Below are 19,150 nucleotides of genomic sequence, written 5' to 3'. Positions count from 1 at the left end.
CTCCATTTTGCAGAATAAGAAACCAAGGTGATGAGAGGTTACATAACAACACAATAATAAGTCATGGAGTTGAGATTCAAATGAAGCCCATTGATTTCAAAGTCCAGGATCTTCATATAATTTCAGGTTGCTCTATTATAGCCTTTATCATAGGCTGCCATAATGAGTTGTTTATGTCAGTCTTCTCTCATAGGTTATGAGATCTTTGAAGTCAAAACCCTATCATAGTTAGGTTTGAAGCCTCCTGTCCTAGCATAGTGTCTAATATGCAGAACATATAACACTCTAGTAGTGCCAGATGTAATGTGAAGAAACTAATATGCTGTTCATTTTCCTCACAGAATTAGCTCTCATGAGGAGCACCTGGGTGGCTCAGTTGGTTGACAGTCCAACTCCTGGTTTCAGCTTGGGTCATGATCTCACAGTTCCATGGGTTCAAGCCCTGCATCAGGTCCTTCACTGGTGGTGTGGAGCCTGCTTGGGATTCTCCCCCTCATTCTGCCCCTTCCCTGCTTGTGCTCTCTTTGTCTCTCTCAAAATAAATAAATATACTTTAAAGAGAAAGAGAGAGAGAAGTAGCTCTCATGTGATCTCCTGACCATAAAAAATAAGTACCTGAAGCCATAACAGAATAACTGGGACCAGAGCTGTCCTCCTGCTATAAACAGTGAGAAAACTAAACAAAATATATAAAGGAACTACTGTCACACATTGGACAAAAGTCAGTGGAGGACTGTGATCCCTAAGTGCAGGGAAATGAACAAGGTAAGTCGCTAAAATATCCCCAAAATGTCTGTCGGGAAGCACTTTCTGGAATGCAACATAGGGAGTGCTAACCTAAGCAGAGTATAAATACCTTGTTGAATTGGGGTGACTGAGTTCAGAGACTAAAGAGAAGGAAAAGGATGGAATCTGTAGAACAGAGAACTCAAAAGAAGGGAGCTATGCAGAGAAGAGCTCAAGAAGTCTGCACAGGGGTCTTCTTGAGACTATGGGTAAAAATTAACCTGTGCAAGTACAGAATAAATGTCACAAAGCCAATTAAAGTATCATAAGTGGTAATCTGAATAATATCTAGAACTCATACAATGCTGTATGACATTTTCACCAGCTAAAGTAGAGACCTGGATAAATATCTAGAACATAGAAACTCCAGAAGGGTCACACACTAGTAGCAAAGCCAAACTAGCTCTACAGTACTGATTCTTAAAAGTTCAAGTGCATCAGAATAACCTGGAAGGTTTGTTAAAACACAGATTGTTAAGCATCACCCCACCCCCAGTTTTTTATTCAGTTATTATGGCACAAAGTTCTAGAATTTACATTTGTAACAAGTTCCCAGGTAATAATGATGCTGTTGGTCCAGGTTCCACACTTTGAGGACCACTGCCCTAAAGTAAAGACAACTCTAGACACACTAAAAAACACTTCAAAAGAATTGAACCTATCCACAATTAACTTACTACTTATTATAACTAAGCCTAACAGTCTTAACAGAAAGATAGTAAATTCTGCACTCAACAACAGAACATTCACAATATCCATCATCTAATCCAAAATTATCAGACATGCAAAGAATCAAGAAAATGAGACCCATATAGAAAACATTAAAAAATAAAACAGACATGTAAATAACAAAAATAAATAGCAGATAAAGACTATAAAAGAACTACATTTATGCTCATAGACGTAAAGGAAAACATGAAAATAAATAGAGATATAAAAGACTAAAACAAACAACAAAACAAAAACCCAGAGCTTCTAGAAATGAAAAACACAATATATGAAGTGAAAAATTCATTCATGTAATTCATCACAGATTAGACACAAGAAAAGATCACTGAACTTGAAGCACAACAATAGAAATTATCCAAACTGAGGCACAGACAGGAAAAGACAAAAACAGGCTCACCATCTGTGGAACAGTATCAGTTGAGTTTAACGTGTTAAAAGGAAAAAACACAAAACATTGTCAACCTAGAATTCTATATCTAGCAAAAATATCCTTCAAAAATTTTTGATATTTTTTCAGGAAAACAAAGACTCAGAATTTATTGCATGCATGTCTGCACTATAAGAAATGTTAAAGAGGGGCACCTGGGTGGCGGAGTTGGTTAAGTATCCAACTTTGGCTCAGGTCATGATCTTACGGTTCATGAGTTCAAGCCCCACATTGGGCTCTGTGCTGACAGCTTAGAGCCTGGAGCCTGCTTCAGATTCTGTGTGTCTCTCTCTCTCTGCCCCACCCTTGCTTGTGCTCTGTCTCTCTCTGTGTCTCAAAAAGGAATAAACGCTAAGAATAAAATAAAACAAAAAATAAAAAAAAGAAATGTTAAAGAACATTCTTCAGGATGATGCTAAACACTGCCAGATGAAAACTTGGATCTATGCAAAGTAATGAAGAATACCAGAAATAATAAATATGTGGCATCTAATATTAATATTTGGTTTTAATACTTAATATTTGTTAATAAATATTAAATATATATTTATAAATTGTTTTCATTTAAATTTAATACTGTTTTATATATTATTTATAATCTTTTAATTTAAGTCAATAAATGTATTAAATAAATTTAATTTTAACATTTAATATTAAAATAAGTATATAAAAGACTTTCCTCCTCACTTAATTCCTTCAAACATAATTGACTGTTTAAAGCAAAAAAAAAAAAAAATCGCCTTTTAACAAGTCTTTGTTCAGTACTACCAGGTGTCACACATTGTGCCAAAGTCTGGGGATAGAGAGATAAATTAGGAATAATATTTGCCCTCATGAAGTTTATGAGGGAGACAGAAAATAAGTAATACAATAATATGTTATTGAGGGTTTTAAGAAGAGCATGTTACTGGCTAAAATTGGGGCAAGGAAGGAAGCAGTCAATTCTGCTTAGAGTTGAGTGCTAAGAAAACCCTTTACCCAAATGCAATGCCTGAGTTAAGATTTGAAAGATACATAGGTTTTTGGTAAGTGAATTTGGGGATGGATGAGTATAGGAAAACACAATGTATTCCAGAGAGAAGAGGCATGAGATAGTATGAGAGTCAGAAAGGGATGAGATGAGACTAGAGAAATAGAGATGGTAGATCATAAAAATCTGTATCTTGAAAAGGAGCATAGATTCCATAGACAACTGGGAGCACCTGATAACATTTTAATTATAGAATAACATTTTCTTTTGTGTTTTTGTGTCTTTGTGGGTTTGTTTGTTTTAAAGAATATTTTGATAAAAGAGCAGAAAAGGATGGGGTATATGGATGGGTTTGGAGAGGGAATAAGAGATAGAGTATACTATATAACTTAAGAAATAACTATGAAGATCTAAACTAAGGCAATGATGAATCACTCTCTCCTTGATACACTTCCTTCACTTGCCTTCTAGGGCACCGCACCTGGTTTCTTCTTTATCTCACTGGTTGCTTCTTCTTAGTGTCCTTAGTCAATTTCTTTTTTTCCTCCTCCACCCTGCTCCAGTGTAGCTATATTAGTGTTGAAGTGCCTTGTGCTCAGTTCTTGTCCCTTTTCTCTACCTACTTATTCTAGTCTTTTGTTTTAAATACCATATATTTGCTTATGCTAAGCAAAATAAGTCAGTTAGAGAAAGACAAATACCATAGGATTTCACTCATATGTGGAATTTAAGAAACAAAAAATGAACACAGAGGGGAAAAAGAGAGGCAAACCAGAAAACAGACTCTCAACTACAGAGAACAAACTGAGGGTTGCTCTTGGAGGGGGGGTGGGGGGGAGGGTGTTTAAATGGGTGATGGGTATTTAGGAATGCACTTATTGTGATGGGTATTGTATGTAAGTGATGAATCACTAGATTCTATAGATGAAACTGTTACACTGTATGTTAACTAACTGTAATTTAAATAACAACTTGAAGGAAAAAGAAAAAAGAAAAAAGAAAAAAGAAATACCATATATTTGCATATGACTCCCAAATTTATTTCCACTGGAATTCTAAACTCACATATCTGTCTATTCCATACCTCCACTTGGATATGAAATAGGCACCTCAAAGTTAACAAGTCCAATAATTCAACACCTCCCCTCTAAACTTGTTCTACCATCAGCCTTCCCATCTCAATTGATGGGAAATCCTATTACTTGGGACAAAAAGACTTAGATTTATCTTGACTCTCTTAAGCTTGATGTCTAATCTATTAGAAACTCCCGTCAGTTCTCTCTTCAAAATATATTGAATCCAACCTCATTTCGCCACCTGTACTACCATCAACCACTCCATCCAACCCACCTTCATTTCTTGATTTAAACATTCCAACAAACTTCTATCTGGTCTCTGTTTCAGCCCTTGCCCATACAACCTATTCTCAACCCAGCAGCCAAAGTGACTCATTTAAAATACAAATCAGGTATTTCTCCTCTGCTCAACACTTCCTTCATCCAAATGCCCCACAAAGGCCCTACATGAGCTGACCACTGTTACCTCTATGACCTCATTTCCCATGACTCTTCCCTTTGCTCTCTCTACTCCAGATGTACTGGCTTCCTTGGTGTTCCATGAACTCACCAGAAATGCTCTCATCTTACAGCCTTTGTGTTGGCTATTCCCTCTGTCTGGAAAGCTTTTCCCCAAATATTCTCATGGCTCATTCCCTAACCTCTTTCAGGTTTTTGCTGAAATTTCATCTTCTCAGTGAGGTCTATACAGACCACTATATTTTTAATTGCAACTCTCTCCCACCATATGCACATCCAAACCCCCTTTCCTATCCTACTTTTTCTCTTTTCATGGCATTAACACCTTCTAAAATATTATACAATTTACTTGACACTTAGATATATTCTTTATTATCTGTCTTCCCTGCATGTTTCATGGGAGTGGGGACCTATTTTTGTTCACTGCTACAGCCCAATCAACCAAAACCAAGTCTGGCACTTTGTAGCTGCTAACAAAGTATTCCTTGAATGAATAAATTGTACCACTGATGCAGAGAAGGCAGATGTGAGAAAGGTGAAGAATATATTATTAGTAGAAGTTGGCCATCAATAGTATTTGGAGCATAAAGGAAAAAAAGAAGTGTGGGTTGACACACACATGTCTAACTTAGGACAGAGGGAGCAAGAAAAAATTTGTGGGGGAAAAAAATCCCAAGTTCAGTTTTGGGCACGTGGAGTAAATCACTGAGTTACATCCTTTGTGAGTTTGTCTTACAGCTCAAATCCTGAAGGTCAAAGCCAAAAAACTTTAATCTGGTAACCAGTCAGTTTTGATAGAGGCTATTTTTTTTAGTTTTTATTTTTGTTATTTTTCATTTCTCTGAAATGTGTTAAATATTTTTAATGTAAAGGGGATGTTTTTGTTTAGCTAACCTTTTGAAATATTTTTGAAAGTTCTTTTTTTAATTGTGGTAAATACATATTAAATTTTTTTACCATCATCATTTGTAAGTACATAGTTCAATAGTGTTAGGTATATTCACATTGTTGTGCAACCAATCTCCAGAACTTTTTCATCTTGCAAAACTAAAACACTACACCCATTAAACAACAACATCTCATTTGCCTCTTCTCCCTTCCCTACCAACCATCATTCTACTTTCTGTCTCTATGAATTTGACCACTCTAGATCCTTCATATAAGTGGAATCATATACTATTTGTCTTTTTTGACTATTTGACTTGCTTATTTCACTCATCATAATGTCCTGAAGGTTCACACATGTTGCAGCATATATCAGAATTCCTTCCAAGACTGACTAATATTCCACTGTATGTGTATACCATCTTTTGTTTATCCATTCATCCACTGATGGACTTTTGAGTTGATTCACTTTTTGACTATTGTGAATAATGCTGCTATCAACATGAGCATACAAATATCTCTTCCATTCTCTACAATGTTGAGATGATTACGGGAAATGTCAGAGAAGATCATAACCTGGGGATGGAAAGACTGATGGGCAAGAACTAATATTTTGCCAAAGAATCCAGGGAAACTTCAAAGACAATCTGGCAGAAGCAACAGTCTTAGACATGTATAGATGACTTAAAAATCAACCAGAGGGGACCCCTCCCTGCCTCGAATCTTGCTTAGCTATAGTTACACAGAGGAGCACCAGCTTCTCATTTTACATTTCTAACTGCAAAACTAGACACTACTACTCTACCCTACCTGGGTGTGATAATAATTTATAAGTTAATGTTAATAGGTATATTTTTAAGATGAAAGACAGAGAGTAACCTTCCTATATTAAAATAAATTAAAGATAAAACTTGGCAGCACAGTCAGCAAATGTATTCAACTATTAACTTATCCTTCAGGCAATGCCTTTGTTGGCTTAATATATCAAAAGCTTTCTTTTTTCAAGATCATTCTTGTCTACTTAGCAATAATACACATTGAAATTAAAACTGGCTAAAAACATTTAGCCAAGAGAGCAAGGAAGGCATTTTCCCTCAAAAAAGAGTGGTTAGTATGTATTTTTAAAACCCTTATACAATATTTTATTTTTCCTTTCAAAGAACAACATGGAAATTAACAATCCAAAAGGAAAGAAAGAAAGAAAGAAAAAGAAAAAGAAAAAAATACACATAACTCTGACACTATAAAACTCTGAAAAACCAAGTTCTACCTCAGAATTCAGTTTCAAAGCAATGTTAATACTGATGATGTATATAAATATGTGATTTCCTATGAATACACATAATAGCTAACATACAGTTAAACACAGGATTTTTCAGCATTTCTTTTATACTTTGTAGTTGACCTCAGAAAAAAATAAAAAGTAAGAAGTGATACTTGTTTATTATTTTAGTAAATGTGTTTCTTAGCAACTTATAAGACACAGAGTCTATAACAGATTTTTCATGAGAGAAATTATACTATACACAAACTTCCTAACACCTAACAGTGCCCAGCTCTTACCAAGTAGTCAAAAATATTTATAAATGAAATGAGTAAAAGAACAAATGAGTGAACAAACCCAATGAACTGGTTATTCTGATGTGGCTATGTGTTTATTGGTTTCATAGCACTATCTTTTTTTTTTTTTAATATGAAATGTATTATCAAATTGGTTTCCATACAACACCCAGTGCTCCTCCCAACAGGTGCCCTCTTCAGTGCCCATCACCCATCCTCCCCTCCCTCCCACTTCCCATCAACCCTCAGTTTACTCTCAGTTTTCAAGAGTCTCTTATGGTTTGGCTCTCTCCCTCTCTAACTAAGAGCTGCCATGTCATCATCTTGGTTTTGGTGCTAATCAAAATGAATCAAATCATAAACAATGTTTCCTGGAAAGAATATATTTCCCCTTCTAACCTCCTATGTTAAGTCCTTTTAATTTCAGGAAGATATTTTAGGAATGAGTAGAAAAGAATAAAGCTCCTTGCAGAAGCAACAGGCATGTTTTGATACTCACATAAATAGATGATTCCTGCTTCTCAATTTATGGTCAAAGACACTCTCTGCTTCTTTGCCAAATGACAAGGAGTAAGGTTGGTTGTAAACAAACAGGGAGTACACCACCAAAAAAAGTCAGACTGCATCTTAGAAATCAACTAGTTTTAGTCCCTGTCTGATGAATACATTTCTTCTATTGCCACAGGCCCAGAAGCTAATTTGGGAGCACCCTGGAAAATTCACTATTTAATTCCTAATGCAGTCCACTTCACTTTTATGGACATCTCTAAGGACCAGAGAACACTTCTTTATATGGAGCCAAAATCTATCTCCATAAAACAGCTTATATTCTGGAGCCTCACAGTCTCATTCTTAACCACTCTTATATAGGATTGCCCACCAAATATTAGGAGATAGCTATTATGACCCTTCTTTCTTTAGGTTGCTTGCATGAGAAATCCTCTTATCATTTTAAGCCATTATCTTCTGGATGTGCTTGAAGCTTGTCACTCTTTTTATTTTTTAAGTTTATTTATTAATTTGGGCGAGGGGTACAAGCGGGGGAGGGGCAGAGAGAGGGAGAGAGAGAATCCCAAGCAGGTTCCGTGCTGTCAGTGCAGAGCCTCATGCGGGGTCCAATCTCACAAACCGAGAGATCATGACCTGACCTGAAATCAAAGTCAGATACCTAATTGACTGAGCCACCCAGGCACCTGAAGCTTGTCACTCTTAAAGTATAATAATCTAGTAAAGAATAGTCTGATGCACATAGAATAAAGCAGGACTATCACTAACCCTACTCCAGACATTCTATTAGCATAGCCTAAGATCATACTGTGTTTTTTCAAAAGGAACATACAGTTGTTCATACTGAGTTTTAACTTAAAGATGTTAAGTCTTTTTTTTCTACCCCTACATCTAAGTCACTTCTCCCTCATTCTGTAATACACAGTATTGTATATTACATTAGAAACTTGTTCTCAGTAAATTTTACCTTCATAACCAAGCCCATCATCCCACTATGTTTGGACCTTTTTTGACTTCTGTCTCTATCGCCTAATAATTTTAGCTCCCCTTCCCCAGCTGGATATTACCTGCAAATCTGATCAGTGTGCCAACTATATTTTCCTTTAATTCTTTGTTTATATATTATATAACATGAAGCTGGTGACAGAATCCTATAGTATCCCAGAGTCTTCATTCTAAGTTAACACTCTTTCCATTAAATAACATTCTCTCAGATGGTTGTTCAATCAGTTGCCTATCAACATGACTGTGTTATCATATCACTCTCATCCACAATGATATCAAGATGGGCCATGTTAAAAAGGTGCATGAAATTCAGACACTTGTATCTTGTGATTAGTGGTCTAAGAACCCTTCCAAAGAGGAATAAAGTTAGGTTAACCTACCATAACATTTTTTTCAGAAACTCAGGCTACCTCCTAGAGACCAACATTTTTCCCTTTGAGTACTGAACAACCACCTGCTAAATCATCTAACCTGGAATCTTACTGAGGATTCCCTTCAGATTTACCAAATGTAGGGAACAGAAAGAGAGACAACATACAGATGCCTTAGGCTCAGTGATTTGTTCCCTCTCTTTTCCCCCCTGCTAAAGCTCCATCCCAAGGGATCCTGACCAAGCTGCAGACAGAAGCACAGGGGAAAAAAATAGCAACAATGAGTTTTCCAAATTTAAATGCCCACCCAGCTCCTGTTCCCAACTGCCCTTCCCATGTTCTTTATACTAATAAAGAGGAGCAGTCATTATCTACTATTTTTGACTTGTCTGCACTACTCTTCTTCTCCATTAGTATATGCTATGGAGTTAACTACCTTGAAATGGTTCATATTAAGGTTTCACTTTTCACCCTCTCTGAAAAGAAACAAATGCTAAAATGTTAACACAGCTATAGTCTGTGAGCAAAGAAGAGAATAGCTTCAGATGCAGCTGTATAGCCATTCCTTTTTGGGTTTGCTTTTCACTCTATCACCTACTTACCACAAATTATACACATTTATAGGTTTTTAGCTTTAAAATATACCAAAGTACTAATAGGTAAAAGCTACTATGATTCTTCAGTTAAAAAACTCAAAGTATCAATGCTTGGTTCTTAGGCAGTAATCATACCCAGTAATTGTTCATGACAGATCAGAATTTAAAGTAATGAATTTTACAGTCAGTTAAAAATGAAGAAAAATATACTACAAAGACAATTCTAACATTTGTTAAAAAAAATTCATAACTTCGGGCATTCATTAATCTTTTAAATCTTTAAGTTTAATGAAATGTTTCTGAAATTGCAATTCACTTAAATATTTATTGAGTTTCTACTATAGACCTATTACTATGCATGTTTCTAGGGGGTCCTGGCTGTAGTTAGGGACAGTTAGGGACAGAAGACATCTTAGCAAGTAAAGAACTGATCATATGAAAAAGAGAAGCCAATTCAGAATAAAAACACATGAAATACTACACTCCCTACTAATATTCTTTAAATAGCCACTGGACTTGAAAGATTTTGTTTATCCATTTTTGCTTTTGCTTTTACTTGATTGTCCTATTAGGAACACTGACAAAATTAATTAAATGGTGTTAAAAGTCAAGTCACTATACCTGGCTACCATTTGAAAAAAAAGAATCATTTTGTAATTTCCTCTGGAAAATTAGAATCAGGTTCAAACTTAAGGATGTTTTATAGGTGAGGCATATAACAGCCTACACTGGGAAAAATTCAGGGGTAGGCATGTAAATGCAAGCAAAGCAGGCAATTTCAAAGAAAGAAATTATATCCTCTAGGCTAAGGTAATGGCATAACACAGGAAATTCCAAATGCAAGTTCTCTCTACAATTGTGGCCTTATAGCGGGGTTGCCCATCAACCTGCCACCCTCTACCCTAGCAAAAATTAAAAGTCATGTAGCTGTGGTTGTGGTTGTTATTTTAAGTATCTCATTTCCATATCAAAATGCAAGACCAAAAACCATTAACTCACGCAATATTTTAAAAATATCTGCCTTTTAGAAAATGTGTCAGGAATTTCTAATGTATTCTGCATTACATCTATCATAGACATCATAAAAGAGTAGATAGAGTCACAGAATTTCAGAGTTGAAACCTGGATATCATCTAGTCTACAGGTTTCATTTTTCAAAGGTCTGGAGAACTTAAATGATTTGCCGGAAGTCAAGCAGCCAGTTAGTGGATACATCAAAAATAATAATCATACATAATTTTGTTACCTGGACACTGTTGGACACTGTGTCCAACAGAGCCCACTGATAATCCTTATTTTATAGGAATCATACTTTGCCTGACAAATATTTACTTTTTAAGCATCTGCTGATTCAGAAATCTAAGTTTTCATTTAAATAAAACTAAAACATCTCTCAGCAAATTCATAACTAAAGAAAAATGGATAAAGATATTGTATAGTATAAACTACATTTTACCAACCACATTATAATAGTCTAAGTGTATAATAATCAAATAGCATCACATATAATTAAAATTTCAACGTGTCAAAATAGAAGATTAAAGTACTTTGAATACATAGGGGCCATCTCTATTTATTGATTGATTGATTGATTTAATTTTTTTAGGGGCCATCACTTTCAATGGCTGGTTCCTTGACCTTGCCTTTAATTTACACAGTTCAATGAATCATAGTGCTTCTTCCTGCTGTAATAGAAATATGCCTCAAAAAAACTATTTTTTAAAAAGATTGGCAAACATGAAATATTCCCAAGTCATGTCTGTGAAAAGATTAGTGCATCATCAGTTTTCTATTAAGCCTGATCCTGGAAAAAATATATCTGATGGTGTTTTTCATTTTCTAAATCAGATTCTGATGGAAGCATACATTTTTGAATTACAAGGAAAAGTTCTTGGCTTCATACTGTGGCAAGAAAGCAGATCATCTGAACTACCTGATATTTCCTGTTTGCTGGTTGTTGTTGGATTTTGTTTGTTTGCTTTGTATTATTGTTTTCAATGTTTTCCAAGGCAATGGAACACTAGCTACTACCTGAGCAATTCAGTAAGAAAGGACTGAGGATGAGTATCTCTCAGCATTATACAAAAAACTCTCATTTCAGCTATTTCATTCCTCTAAACTTTGGCTGAACCACACTGACTGTTATTTTGCCGAGGAAGCAACTGCCAAGTTATCCACAGGCACATACACACAGACAAACCACAATATGGAGAATGTCAGCCGTTACTCCTAAGAATATCTTCACTAAAGTATGTGCTGAGTAATGAGGAGTTATTCAGTTAAGTTCAGATACATGTACAGTTAGAATGGGCCTTCAGAGAAAAAGAATCAACTGATATAATAATTGACCCAGACAAGAGTTAAGAAAGTCAATACTAAGTATATTACATGTTCTTCATCAAAACTAGAGAAAACAATGTTCTGGGAGTTCCATAAAGCCTACTGATTTAAAAATCCTAAATAATCCTAGATAACAAATTCAAGCTTACTATGAACCTTTACAAATAAGTAAAGGGCTTCAGGGAAACCAGAACCTCTAAAAGGCTGTAATACATCTTTCAGATGCTGGCTTCAAAATGGAAAACTTACAACTTGTGCCTGCTCTTAAAACTTAGGGTGAGCCACTTTATTAAAACTTTTGCTTAGTTGATAATGAAAGGATAATTAAGGATAATACAAGATCTTTTTTCCTGACAACCTTAAACATTTCCAGTCTTGAGAAACATATTTTTAAAAGTCCAAGATCTTTCATGGTAATTTCACTGCCCACTGAAATACCAGGTCAGATGCAAATGATATTTTGGAACACTGTATATGGAAAAGAGGTCAAACATTATTATAAAGGGCTTCCTCAGAGGAACAATGAAAAGAAATAACACATGTCAATTAGTACAGGATTCACAGTGTTCTGTGCATGCCCCATATTATATTACACTCTATAGTAGCCAATTTCCTTCAAGATTCAATAAAATAAAACAATACTTCCATTGTTACCATGGTATTCTTTGACCTCCTAATAATTACTGAGAGTTAATTAATCTGATATATCCTTCTCTGTATGTTTTAAAGCATCCTTTTAATCTATAGAATATGCAAGAACTTTTGACTTATGAATATATTTAACTTTTATTATAGGCCAACTATTATTATAAGTGCTTAGAAGTGTGAAGAACAAAAATTAAGAGGATGAATCATCTCTGTCTCCAAGAAACTTACAATGTAGTTTGGGAAAAAGGACTCACATATAAGCACACAGCACATGTGTGCCCACACAGAGAGAATTAAACTACAACAAAGGAAAAACATCAAGGTACAGTGGAAACAGTTATGCAAACCCAAATGAGACTTTCTACAAAAGTAGAAAAAACCTATACTCTTTAAGTGTGAATGCTATGAAAGACAAAACCTAAAAACTGCTCTAGTAAAGAAAACTAAAGATACATGTCAAAAAATTTCCTAGCACCTAATCCTAGGATTGGGGGAAAAATAGCTATAAAATTCGTACTGGAAAATAGGAAAAATCTGAATATGGACCACAAAGTAAATAATAATATAGCACTGAGTTTGATGAATATACTATAGTCATGTAAAAGAGTATCTTTGTTCTTAAAAGAAACATGCTACGGGCACCTGGGTGGCCTAGTCAGTTAGGTGTCCAACTTTGGTCAAGATCTCACGGTTTATGAGTTCAAGCCCTGCAGCAGGCTCACTGCTGTCAGCACAGAGCATGCTTGGGATCCTCTGTCTGCCTCTCACCCTGCCCCCCCTCCACTCATTCACTATCTCTCTCTCTCTCTCAAAAATAAATAAACATTTAAAAAAATTTAAATAAAGAAAAAAACACGCTGAAGTATTTAGGGTGAATGGTCACAACCTTTGCCATTTACTAGCAAATGATTCTGAACAAAAACATAATAATATGTATGTATATGTATATTTAAGAGAGAAAGGAAATGTGGCACAGTGGGTAAAACTAAGTGAATGGCATATGGGAGTTAATTACACCACACTTGTAACTTTTCTGTGTGCTTGAAATTTTTTTTTAATAAATTTTTTAATTCAATGAACATTTAAGCTAAAAAAGACCTTAGAAATTATCTAATTCAATCTTAAATCTAACTTTACAAAGAAGAAAAAGACCTGACAATTTGGGATATACGATTAATAGCATAGATCAGTAGTCTCCCAACTTTTTAGTGTGTGCCTCATTAGGAAAGCATTTGGGCAGGCACCCCATCAATATATGTATTTTAATTATCTTATTACTTCAATTTGGGGATTAATTGGTTTTGTACATTATACAACTTGGCACATATTTTCATCTCATCCTAGTTAATTTTTATTTTTTTATGTGTAAAGTTCTAATATTTTCTTTGTGCACCACGGTAGAGCATCCTTGCATCCTCTATCCCTACCCCTACCTTGGTGACCACAGGCATAGACAACTCTAATCACAAAACAGGCATATATAATATATATAGATAGAATGCCACAAAAGGTCTGACTAATGTGGCATCTGAAGTATTGTAGGGCTTAGATGGGTAAATAGGAGAGAAAGGCAGAGGGGCCAAAATGAATAAAGACACACAAAAGGCGAAGAAGTGTAAAAAAAAAAAAAAAAAATACAGCAGTTTTGGCAATTCATACAGAAGAGCAGTGACACAAAATGTTAATGGTCAGATTGATGATAGACTGTGAAAGGAGAAAGGACATACATAGGTAATGAGAAACTTATAAAGTTTAGACTAAGAGATGTCTTGAAATCACCTATGTTTACAATTACTACCTGGCAGTGTCTTGCAAAATTAGTTCAGAAAGATACATAAATTATTACTAGATTATTCATCAGGAATTGCCAGAACTTCTAAGAATCAAAGTAAATCTTAAATGAAAACTTCATTCTGCCTAATTTTTTTAGTTGCCTAAATTACAGCTAACTCTTAAATAATATGGGTTTGAAATTCGCGGGTCCCCCTACATGTAGACTTTTTTCAATAAATACAAGACAGTACTATAAATGTATTTTCTCTTCTTTATGATGTTCTTAATAACAGTTTCTTTACTCTAGCTTACTTTATAGTAAGAATACAGTATGTAATACATATAATATATAAAATATATGTTAATTGACTGCTTATGTTATCTGTAAGGCTTCTGGTCAACAGTAAGCTATCAGTAGTTAAGTTTTGGAGAAGTCAAAGGTTATGTGCAGAAGTTTGATTGTGCAGGGGTCAGTACCCCTAAACTCCACATTGTTCAAGGGTCAACTGTGTTATCACTATAGACCTAGGTTGTTTTCATTCCACCAAGGTGATTTTCCATCAAGAGATAATACCTAACGATTTTCAGCACAGACCACTTGTTTTGTCATTGCTATTTCCAATCCAAACTGCCAGCTGGTCACACTTTTTCCTCCCAAATATAAAAAAAATCATATAGCTGATATGATATGCTTATTACTATAATTGAGAACTTTTTTAAAGTTTTTATTTTTGAGAGAGGGCAAGTGGGGGAGAGGCAAAGAAACTGGGGATAAAGGATCTGAAGTGGGCTTTGCACTGGCAGCAGCCAGAGCGCTATGGGGCTCAAACTCAAGAACCGCGAGATAATGACCTGCGCTGAAGTTGCACACTCAACCAACTGAGCCACCCAGGTCCTCTATAATTGAGACCATTTTTAAAAACTAAGGACTATAGCTCTGTGGCCTCATCTTAAATCATTGCAGAGCCTTAAAATCAAGTTTAAGTATCTCTTAAACATCATTATATATAGAAAGTAAAATTCATCCCTATTGTCAGCTACCTCATAATTTAGGTGGTAGTTTGCAGTAGGAAAATACTGACAAATTTGTATTTATTTTGTGCATTGATACATGTTAGTGCAGAGCTGTCCAAGTGGTATCATTGAACCTTAGTATAAACTCATTATTTTCTTTTATTCACAATGATGTCAACATAAGGTGGCCTATGCAGAATTCTTTTTTTTTTTTTTTTAATAAACAGACCAGTGAGATCTGAACCTATTTTCATAATGGATAAATTAAGTACAATATATGAACTACAAAGATAATCCTATCATTCTACTTGGCTTAGATTCTTACTTTAACCACTATATTGCTTGGTTCTCGTTCCTCACTGATAATAAAACACAATATTTAACTTCCCCAAGTTATTCTGGAAATTAGTTGCTTAACCAATACCATGTAATAGTAATACATAGTTTCAATGGATTCATTCGTATTTTAGTAATAATTTGGTTTAAGAGAACACACTGAGAAGAATCAATAATATAGAGGCTTTATCAAGGAAGTGAAAAAAAGGAAAACAATATTTAGATAAAGATTGAGATGGTCTACTAGAACTTGCTGTTCCTTTTTTTATCGTTATCATTGTAGCTGTACAGATCCTCTATGCAGAGTGAAAGATGGCTGCTAGATGCTCAGGGTGTAATAATTTCCTTTATAAAATGATCTCCTTTGATACCATTCCAGCAACTCTATAAAACCAAAGATAACAGGTGACATGTCGGTCTCTTCAATAATATATGTTGTTATATTTATGTTTGTATTTATACTATAGCAGTGTATATATATTAAATGATACTGCTTTTGCTGCTGAACTGTACCCCTAACACCTCTTTACAATATTTGTTTCCTTTTTTAGTTGAGATACAATTTTATTGAGCTATGAAAAACTGCAAGTATTTTTAAAGTATAATTTGATTACCTTTGAATTACATATACACCTGCAAAATGATCACCACAATTAAGATAATGAAAATATCAATTACCCCCATGGTTTCTTTCTGTCTCTGTTTAAAAAAAATTTTTTTTTAATGTTTATCTATTATTGAGAGACAGAGAGAGACAGAGCATGAGTATGGGATGGGCGGAGAGAGGTGGAGACACAGAATCCAAAGCAGGCTCCAGGCTCTGAGCTGTCAGCACAGAGCCTGACACGGGGCTCAAACTCACAAACCATGAGACCGTGACCTGAGCCGAAGTTGGACGCCCAACCAACTGAGCCACGCAGGCGCCCCTCTTTCTGTCTCTGTTTAATCCCTTCCTCTTCCCCGACTCTCATCCCTAGACACCAGTGATCTGCTATCACTATACGGTAGTTTTCAGTTTCTAGAATTTTAAACAAATGAAATTATACAGTATGTACTCTTGTTTTTTGTCTGTCTTCTTTCATTCAGCCTAATTATTTTAAAAGCTGTCCATGTTGTTGCATGTGCCAATACTTAGTATTTTTTCATTGTCGAGTAGTATTCCCTTGTATTGATACACTACAGTTTGTTTATCCACTCACTTGTTGATGGGCACTTGGATGATTTCCAGTTTGAAACTATTACAAAATAAGACTGCTATTATATTCACGTGTAAGTCTTATATGAAAATATGCTTTTAATTCTCTTGGGTAAAAAGCTAAGTAGAATGGCTGGACCATATGGTAGGTATATTTTTAACATTTAAGAAACTGCCAGAGAGTAGAGTGGTAGTTATCAGGAACAGAGGGTAGGGGAAATGGGGAGATATTAGTCAAAAGGTTCAAACTTCTGCTTAAAAGGTTAGCAAGTTCTGGGGATTTAATACACACCATAATGATAACAGCTAATAATACTGTATTATATACTTAACACTTGCTAAGAGAGTAGATCTTAATGTTCTCACTCCAAAAAAGAAATGCTAATTATGCAATGTGATGTACATTAGTTAATGCTATGGTGGCAATCCTTTTGCAATATATAAAAGTATCAACTCAATACTTTTTATGCCTTGCTTTCACATGTTGTATGTCAATTATATCTCAATGAATTTAGAAAAAAGAAAAATAACTGCAAAACTTCTTTTGAAAGTGGTTGTACTATTTTATGTTCCCACCAGCCGGGCATGAGAGTTCTAGATCCTCCACATCCTTGCCAACACTTGGTACAGTCCATCTTTTTTTTTTTTTTTTAAGTTTATTTAGAGAGAAAGAGAGACCACAAGCAGGGGAGGGGCAGAGAGAAGGAGAGACAGAAGCCCAAGCAGGTCCACACCATCAGTGCAGAACCCAATGCAGGGCTCGAACTCATGAACTGTGAAATCATAACCTGAGCCAAAATCGAGAGTCAGATGCCCAACCAACTGTACCAGCCAGGAACCCCTATATAGTCAGTCTTTTTAACTACAGTCATACCAATAAGTGTGGTGTCTCATTTTAATTTGCACTCATTTTAATTTGCATTTCCCTAATTAATGATGTTGAGCTTCTTTTCATGTGCTCATTTGTCATCCATATATCTTCTTTGGTAAAAGAGCTGTTCAAATCCTTTCTCTGTCTATCTTTTGTTGGGTTGTCTAGTTTCTTATTATTTAGTTTTCAGAGTTCTTTATATATTCTGAGTATAAGTCCTTTATCATATGTAGGTCTTGTAAATATTAACTCACACTCTGTGGCTTGTCTTTTTATTACCTTTTAAAGAGTAGAAATCTCTAACTTTGAAGAAGTTCAATTTATCAATTCGATCTTCTACAAATCATGCTTTTGGAGTTATAGACAAGAAATATCCATCTAACCCAAGGGAACAAATATTTTTCTCTTTAAGCTTTCCTTTAGGAGTTTATTTTTTCAAGTTTATTCATTTTTGAGAGAGAAAGAGTACACACAGGGGATGGGCAGAGAGAGAGGGAGGGAGAGAGAGAATCCCAAGCTGGCTCTGCACTAACAGCGCAGACCCTGATGCGGGGTTCGATCTCATGAACTTTGAGATCAGACCTGAGCCAAGATCAAGAGTCAGATGCTTAACCAACTGAGCCACCCAGGTGCCCCTGTGGCTCAGTCAGTGAAGCGACTGACTTCGGCTCAGGTCATGGTCTCACAGCTCATGAGTTTGAGCCCTGTGTCAGGCTCTGTGCTGACAGCTCAGAGCCTGGAGCCTGCTTCAGATTCTGTGTCTCCCCCTCTCTCTCTGCACCCCTCCTGCTCACACTCGTGTGTGTGTGTGTGTGTGAGTGCATCTCAAAAATAAACATTTAAAAAAAAATTTTTTTAAAGATAAAACCATCAATTCTAAAAGCCAAGCAATATATATATATATATATATATATATCTTTATATATATCTTATATATATCTTTATATAAATATATCTTTACATATATATATTATATATTATTATGTATTATTATATATTATTATATATTATATTATATTATATTATATATATTATATATATAAAGATATATATATCTTTAAAGAAGACAAAGTATAGACTTCAGTAGGATTTATTTTATAGTCTCTAGTACATAGTAAGCATTGTGCAGGCACCATCACTCAGTTCTTTCATTTAATAATTTATATAATTTAAACAAATAGCCATAATTTTTAATTTAATAACCTGTAATAACAGAACATATATTTAATGTCCATTATTTGCTCAGAAGTGTATAAGACTCCAATCAAAAGAAATAGAAGATAGTATTTCTATCACACTGATATCCACTTGGAAAGGAAATTATTCAGCAATAAAAAAAAGTCATCAATAAGTCAGCATAAATATAATATAGCAGAAGCTTGGTTGAAAAGTAAAAACAGGGCCAGATGGGATTATCATGAAGATTCCTTCAAGAAAATTATATATCAGGTTTTGAGAGAAATATTGGTGAGATTAGGATAAATGAGATCAATTGATAGGAAAGGGCATAATGTTATTTAAGAAAGATTATCCCATGGCACCAGGTAGGACAGGTTAAAAAGGAAAATGACTAATGCTAGGGAGATCAAGCAGAAGACTTTT

At 35.0% G+C, this 19,150-nt stretch overlaps 1 protein-coding gene across 6 annotated transcripts in view; it reads right to left on the bottom strand.

Annotated features, from left to right (window-relative positions):
- Positions 1 to 19,150, bottom strand: part of RAD51B (RAD51 paralog B) — a 641,285-nt gene that overhangs the window by 496,207 nt on the left and 125,928 nt on the right. Inside the window, exon 9 of one of the 6 annotated variants that reach the window (XR_006218943.1) lies at positions 15,009 to 15,866. The exons of the other annotated variants lie outside the window; for them this stretch is intronic. The gene's annotated coding sequence lies outside the window, so the exon portion shown is untranslated. Of the gene's footprint in view, positions 1 to 15,008; positions 15,867 to 19,150 lie in introns of those variants that run through there. 6 annotated transcript variants of the gene reach the window in all.

The sequence above is a fragment of the Panthera tigris genome, chromosome B3 (assembly GCF_018350195.1).
Source record: "Panthera tigris isolate Pti1 chromosome B3, P.tigris_Pti1_mat1.1, whole genome shotgun sequence".
NCBI lineage: Eukaryota > Metazoa > Chordata > Mammalia > Carnivora > Felidae > Panthera > Panthera tigris.
The sequence above is the reverse complement of the archived record's forward strand: the minus strand, read 5'-3'. Positions and strand labels throughout refer to the sequence as shown.